Below are 8,455 nucleotides of genomic sequence, written 5' to 3'. Positions count from 1 at the left end.
GTGCTGGCCACATATTGATCATATACTCGCTCAAACTGAAGACAATATCATCGCCAATGTTCGTGTTGAACCAATCTTTGCCATTTCGGACCATTTCCCGTTACTGTTCTCTCTAAATAGTCATTTTCAAGCGAAAAATACCCGGAAATCTGTGATTGCAAGAAATATGAAATCCTTTTCTGCTGTCCAGTTTGCGTCAGATTTATCTTCGACCGTCTGCTTTGAAACAGTCCATGGAATTTCCAGCAAAATGCAATTGTTTAACATAGCATTGGTGATACTTTTGATCGCCACGCTCCTACAAGTGTAAGACTCGTCCCAAACAGAAAGCCAGTTCCCTGGATTGACAATTCTATCGTCACTGCACGGAAAAGCAGAATGAAAGCAGAGAGAGTGTGGAGAAAATCAAGACTAGAGATACATCGCCAAATTTACAGATCATATCGGACTGATGTCGTGCACCTTGTGGAAGCTGCCAAGAAAAAACATTACGCTGATCTCGTTGACAATAGTACAGGCAACCAGAAACTCTTGTTTCAAATTGTTAGACAATTACTTGGCCATGATGAGACAGGATCATCTGGAACTAGCAAATCGCTTTGCTAAGTTTTTTCTTGATCGTGTGAAGTTACTTGTTCACAAGTTTGATTCTATACCCAATACTTCAAATTATAAACTTTCAAAGCCTACCACTGTAGCGAGTGTTGAGTCTAAACTCGATCTTTTTAAACCCACAACTGCTGATGAAATATCTAGCATTATCGGTTCTTCACCATCAACATACTGTTGCTTAGACCCAATCCCACAAAGATTTTTAAGAACCCTGTTATTGTAAATGCTCTTTTACCACATCTTACTCAGATTTTCAACGACTCTTTGCAGTCTGGTTCTGTACCTGATGTATTTAAGTTAGCCGTTGTTACACCACTACTCAAAAAACCATCTCTAAATCAGGAAATTCTCAAAATTTTCGGCCTGTTTCAAATTTGTCGTTTTTATCGAAGATTCTTGAACGTATTGTTGCTGACAGATTAAATACCTATATTGTCAGCCATTCATTAGATGAACCAATGCAATCTGCCTACAAGCCAGGACATAGTACTGAAACAGCTCTTTTAAAGGTAACAAATGATATTTTGCTTGCCCTCGATGATAAGTGTGATGTATTCTTGGTCTTACTTGACCTTTCTGCTGCATTTGATACTGTCAACCACACTATTCTATTAGATCGTTTAAGAGACCAATTTGGTCTTTCTGGTTATGCACTTAAGTGGTTTGAGTCATATCTTTCAAATCGAAGTCAGTGTGTTCTTATAAATTCCACTCAATCATCATTTCATCCACTTGATACCGGGGTACCTCAGGGATCAGTGTTAGGTCCCAATTCTTTTCAATGTTTATACCTCTCCGCTCGGTAAATTAGTCGCTAGTCATGGATGTCTTTATAGTTTTTATGCTGATGATTCACATTGTATATGTCTTTCACCAGGGATAATGCCATTAGAATGATTTCAAATCTTGAAAATTGCATTTCAGATGTCAGACTCTGGATGTCTACAAATTTTCTCACTTTAAACGATGATAAAACAGAATTTGTAATTTTCTCCTCGGCTAGTCCATCAGATAGAAATATCATAGAAATTTGTGTTGGAAATGCCAAATTTCCTGTTTGCTATCAGGCCCAAAGCCTAGGCGTCATCCTTGACTCTCATCTCACACTGAGACCTCATGTTTCAGAGATCTGCCGTACAGCAACCTTTCATCTACGACACATGACACGTAATCGTAAATATTTATCAAGGTCTGCCACAGAACAACTTGTCCATGCTTTTATCACATCTCGCATTCATTTCTGCAACTCTCTGTTGTATGGACTTTCGAATAATTCAATCATTCAGATTCAACGTGTCCAAAATATGGCTGCAAGATTTGTAACTCGTTCAAAAATCTCTCTTCATATCACCCCTGTTCTGTACCAGTTGCATTGGTTCCGATGGCACAGCTCATTGTATTTAAGATGTTAGTCCTGACTTTTAAGTGTAATCACGGGCTTGCTCCCAGTTATCTTTCAAATATGATATCACTCTATGTTCCATGTCGTAACTTGAGGTCAGCTGACCAGTTTAGACTTTGTCCGGTGCGATCGCGCACAAAGAAGTATGGAGATCGTTCGTTTAGTGTGGCAGCTCCCATACTCTGGAACAGTCTTCCATTAGATATTCGGCGTTCTCCTAGCCTGTCAATTTTTAAAACTAATGTTAAAACTTTCCTTTTTAAATTTGCTTTTTAGACTTTGGTTTTAGATGGTTTTATTGTAGTTTTTTTTTATTACTGTTTTAATTGCTTTTTGTGATATGTAAATTTTCTCACAGCGTCCTTGATCACTTTGTTGTGGATATTGACGCTTTATAAATAAATTATTATTATTATTATTATTATTAAACAATTGCTAAGTAGATAAAATAGATGAAACATTGAAATTATGGTCCGCTACCTCCCCTGCCCTTCGCTACCCAAAATCTCATTTGCATAAATGAATCGTGCCCCATATCCTGCGATAATTGCATATTTACCATCGTTAGTAATATTAATGGCAAGGAAATGTAACTAATTAATGTTGGACTTGGAAGCCAGTGACCCCGGGCTAGATCAGGAATTTAGGGGTCTGAAGAAGCAAGTTGGATAATCTGTAATTGTAGACCCGTGTTTGTTGAAACTTGCTGAGCGAAAATGTTTATGTACACATTTTCTTTATTTTCATACCTGCCTTGTACACATATTCAAATTATTATTTTAAATATTGTAATTATACGGGCATTGTAAAAGGCTTGTAAATTCGAATCTGCGTCTGAAGTTTTAGGATCTGAGATCTGAGTCTGAAGGGATATGAGTATCTGAATCTGAGGATCTGAAAGACAACTCTACCATGACTGAACCAACAAATTCTCGCAAAAAAGGATGTGGTGAATCTCCTCACTGGACCGTACCTAGGGAAAGTTGAATACGTACTCTTCATTTTGTCAGACATTTATGAACAATACAACGTGTAATAAAACATTCATATTTATGGATGATAATGTATCTGTGTTTCCAGTCGGACTCAATGCTGTGGATGAAACTCTAGCCTTCATACAGAAATTATATGAGGCAGCGCGCCCTACCGAACTGAAAGTGACCAAGAAAGAGGTATTGTACTTCATGCAAACTCAGCTAACATATAATCTACATAAACCAGTTCATCATACTTCCGGTGCTATTTGTGCGTTCTGAATGGGATGGCGCGTCTTTGTATCAGCGATAGATGACCAGTGGGAAACTTATCTTGTGAAGATGTCTGTCCCAATTGGATACATGCTGACAGTAGTCGATGTGCTAAGTAAATTTGCGTAGGCAAGGTCGATAAGGTCAAAAACAGCTGATGATACTATGGAGGCACTAAAAGATGTAAATAAGAAACGTGACTACAAACCCAACAGACTTCAGACAGATGGGGGCGGGACTTTACGAACCACAAAATGCAGAAATGGCTCAAGAAGTCTGGTATTCACTGGTTTCACACATATAGTGATAAAAAGCTAGTGTTGTGGAAAGATTTAATCGCTCATTGTAGCCCCTGATGAGGAAATACTTCACGTTCAAACAGACATGCCAGTCGCTCAGTATTCAACCAGAACTTCTCGAGAACTACAACAAGACTGTACATGAAGTATTAAAATGAAACCAGTCAACGTAACAGAGGAGTATGATCGGCAGGCATTTTATACATTATATGGTCCCGAGGTGGTGAATTAGGGTGCCACCCCTGATTTCAAGCCGGGAGAACGGCTCTGAATTACAAATACAAGGGCACTATCAGAAAAGGATATTTACCAAACTGGACAGAGGATACTGGACAGTTCGAGCACCTAAGCTCGCTAGTATGTCACTCACACAGGGCAAAATACTTGATATACAACAATAGATACACATATACTGACTCTGTACACGTGTCAAATACATTTTGATACACGTTCGTATACTACAAACTGCAAAACTACAGTGTACACTTAGTGTGCAAAGATCTGCTTTACTTATGCTCTTTATTTGCATAGAAATACCTACGCATATCAACATATTGAAATGTTTCATATACAAAAGTATACGTTGCGTATGCAATTAGTATTTTGTTCCATATACGTCAATATACGAAAATATGCTAAGCGTATATCAAGCATTTACCCCAGTGAGAGATCTTTATCGTAACCAAAGTGGTGTATTCAACTGGACTTTGAACGCCACCCATTTACAAGATAAAAGATCTGAATGGAGAGAAAATACTTGGCACTTTCTATTTATGAACTGCTGAGCGCCCCTGGCGGAGCTGCCTGTGCAGACGAGCTGTACAGAATCAAACAAATTCTGAAGACGAAAAAGAATTTGAGGAAAGAAACAATACCTGAAGAAATAGCATGGTTATCCAGAAATTGTCAATAGTTGGGAGCCGGAAGAAAGTGTTATTAGAACTGCATAGTATTTGCGTACCTTCCTGGTACTTACACTAGTCCTTCCTGGTACTTATGGTAGTTCTTACGAAGTACTTACAAAAGTATTTACAAAATATGGCTAGTTTTCAATCGGGCTTGAACCCACAACATATGGCATCAGTCGCCTAGCGGAGAGGCGATAGACAGAACCGCTCGGCTAAATCTCCACTCCCAAATAGAGTGGTTCAATAGCCGGCTAAGTTGTTAAATTTTTCTGACTGAGACCGCTCCACATGTTGTAGAGTTCGTGAAGTACTCACGCACGCATGCTCGCTATCATACATCGCACATACAAACTTTATCGAAGCGAAGAAACGAATTTCATCACTTTAACTGGGCGAACGATAACCTCGGGGACAATTCTGTCCACCAGCAGAGTTACCAACCCAGGATAGAAAATATGGCTAGTTTTCAATCGGGTTCGAACCCACAACATACGGCATCAGTCGCCTTGCAGAGAGGCCACAGAGAGAACCGCTCGGCTAAATCTCCACTCCCAAAAAAGAGTGGTTCAATAGCCGGCTAAGTTGTTACATTTTTCTGACTGAGACCGCTCCACACGTTGTAGAGTTCATGAAGTACTCACGCACGCATGCTATCTATCATACATCGCACATACAAACTTTAGCGAAGCAAAGAAACGAATTTCATCACTTTAACTGGGCGAACGATAACCTCGGGGACAATTCTGTCCACCAGCAGAGTTACCAACCCTGGATAGAAAATATGGCTAGTTTTCAATCGGGTTTGAACCCACAACATACGGCATCAGTCGCCTAGCGGAGAGGCACAGACAGAACCACTCGGCTAAATCTCCACTCCCAAAAAGAGTGGTTCAATAGCCGGCTAAGTTGTTACATTTTTCTGACTGAGACCGCTCCACATGTGTAGAGCTCGTGAAGTACTCACGCACGCATGCTCACTATCATACATCGCACATAAAAACTTTAGCGAAGCGAAGAAACGAATTTCATCGCTTTAAACTGGCGAACGATAACCTCGGGGACAATTCTGTCCACCAGCAGAGTTACCAACCCTGGATAGAAAATATGGCTAGTTTTCAATCGGGTTTGAACCCGCAACATACGGCATCAGTCGCCTAGCGGAGAGGCCACAGACAGAACCGCTCGGCTAAATCCCAACTCCCAAAAAAGAGTGGTTCAATAGCCAGCTAAGTTGTTACATTTTTCTGACTGTGACCGCTCCACATGTTGTAGAGTTAGTGAAGTACTCACGCACGCATGCTAACTATCATACATCGCACATACAAACTTTAGTGAAGCGAAGAAACGAATTATATCGCTGTAACTGGGCGAATGATAACCTCGGGGACAATTCTGTCCACCACTCAGAGTTACCAACCCTGGCACTGCATAAAAACCCTTTGATACTTACTGTATTAACATGGATTATTGCCTGTATTTTAGCTAAGAGTGCATATACAGATAATACAGTCAAGAATCCATTTTTTGTATTCAGCAAGCCTGTATTCATGTGGATTCATGTGAATTCATGTGTATTATACTATAATACAGGCAACTCATAAATGTGAATTCATCTGAATTATTGGGTTTTCATGCAGTGTGGATAGAAAATATGGCAAGTTTTCAATCGGGTTCGAACCCACAACATACGGCATCAGTCGCCTTGCGGAGAGGCCACAGACAGAACCGCTCGCTAAATCTCCACTCCCAAAAAGAGTGGTTCAATAGCCGGCTAAGTTGTTACATTTTTCTGACTGAGACCGCTCCACATGTTGTAGAGTTCGTGAAGTACTCACACACGCATGCTAACTATCATACATCGCACATACAAACTTTAGCAAAGCGAAGAAACAAATTTCATCGCTCTAACTGGGCGAACGATAACCTCGGGGACAATTCTGTCCACCAGCAGAGTTACCAACACTGGATAGAAAATATGGCTAGTTTTCAATCGGGTTTGAACCCACAACATACGGCATCAGTCGCCTAGCGGAGAGGCCACAGACAGAACCGCTCGGCTAAATCTCCAATCCAAAAAATAGTGGTTCAATAGCCGGCTAAGTTGTTACATTTTTCTGACTGAGACCGCTCCACACGTTGTAGATTTGTGAAGTACTTATGCACGCATGCTCACTATCATACATCGCACATACACACTTTAGTGAAGCGAAGAAACGAATTTCATCACTTTAACTGGGCGAACGATAACCTTTGGGACAATTCTGTCCACCAGCAGAGTACCAACCCTGGATAGAAAATATGGCTAGTTTTCAATCGGGTTCGAACCCACTACATACGGCATCAGTCGCCTTGCGGAGAGGCCACAGACAGAACCGCTCGGCTAAATCTCCACTCCAAAAAGAGAGTGGTTCAATAGCCGGCTAAGTTGTTACATTTTTCTGACTGAGACCGCTCCACATGTTGTAGAGTTAGTGAAGTACTCATGCACGCATGCTAACTATCATACATCGCACATACAAACTTTAGTGAAGCGAAGAAACGAATTTCATCGCTTTAACTGGGTGAACGATAACCTGGGGGACAATTCTGTCCACCAGCAGAGTTACCAACCCTGGATAGTCTCATCAAGACAGTAGATATGTAGTCTCATCAAAGTTATTCAATAAGTACCACGGAGCAGGTCCTAATTTCAAGAAAGTAGGAGGTGCATTACTATCCCATCCCCCTGGCATGGTATTTATCATGTATTGTCGTAAGTAGTGTTCACTTATTGCATCCTTTCATGTGATCTGATTAAATCAGATGTAGAGTATGGCAACATCTTCGTATGTGTAAGCAGTATTCTCTCGCTGTCTCCTCTCACTATATCTGACCAACTCCCATAGAAGGTCGCGTTCATATCTCCGTACACTGAAGCAGCCAATTAGATTGCACGTTATGCTATCAATGTAAACATCCGATCTAATTGTTATTCAAATTTGCAGCATCAATTACACAATATGACACACTTTCAAATTTCAGTATAGAAATTCATGGCCGCTCGGCTGCCCTGTAATTATACCTGAGTGTCAAAGTAACAGTAGAGCTAGGCAGCCAAAGTCGATCACTGGCGCTGCTCACTATATGTGTATGTCTCAAAAGTAGCCCTACGTAAGATGCTGTGTGTTACCAGTGTATCTACGGCCTGAGCTCCCACCACAGCCTTGCTGACTATGCTTATAGGCGGAATACACGGCGACCGCGTTTCCAATTTTGATAGGGCACAAAAAACTACCTTTTATAACTACTGTCGGCCAAAACCTTATGTATGCCTACCCTGTACCATACACTGTAGTCTCATCATATACAATTCTCCATACTGGCCGAGTTTGCCTGGCTTACTTCTCCAGCTGGTCGAGCTCATAACTCGCCAAGTTCTCCCACTGACCACAGGCGTTCTGTTTTCTGGGTAGTTTGTATAAGTGTAGTTTATGCTACGCGGCGACGTTCTCTTCCGTAGCCTAATCACCAAGGTAAGAAACAGAATTATCCGGCCTGCAAAGAAACTGCCCGTTCTAGTCGAAAAATACACACAAATCCTACATTGAGTTACCTCGTTAGATGCGGAAGGATCGCTGCTGTCCAAAAATCACACTCAAGTCACGATAAAATGAAACTTTAGAGAAATCAGCCGCGTTTTGACAACATCGGTGTTTCTGATGGCCACCGTTGTAATAACGCAACTCATTATCATAATCGACCCCATTCGCATCACTGATTGGTCCGTTGCTAACGCCATCAACGGTATCAGACAGAGATTAACCACTATTGGTCGATTACCCAACGCTCGTGAAATTCAAAAGGGAAAACTTAAAACGCCTTAAGATGACGATGGAACAAACGCAAACAGATACCGGTCTTTTATCATGGTAAGTTTACGCATAAATGTTACATTTTTTGGGAGGGAGTTGGAAAGGAGTGAGTGACAGAAGATATATTCTTTTGTGA

The sequence above is a fragment of the Ptychodera flava genome, unplaced genomic scaffold (assembly GCF_041260155.1).
Source record: "Ptychodera flava strain L36383 unplaced genomic scaffold, AS_Pfla_20210202 Scaffold_56__1_contigs__length_877210_pilon, whole genome shotgun sequence".
NCBI classification, from domain to species: Eukaryota; Metazoa; Hemichordata; class Enteropneusta; family Ptychoderidae; genus Ptychodera; species Ptychodera flava.
This window is presented reverse-complemented; position numbering follows the sequence as displayed.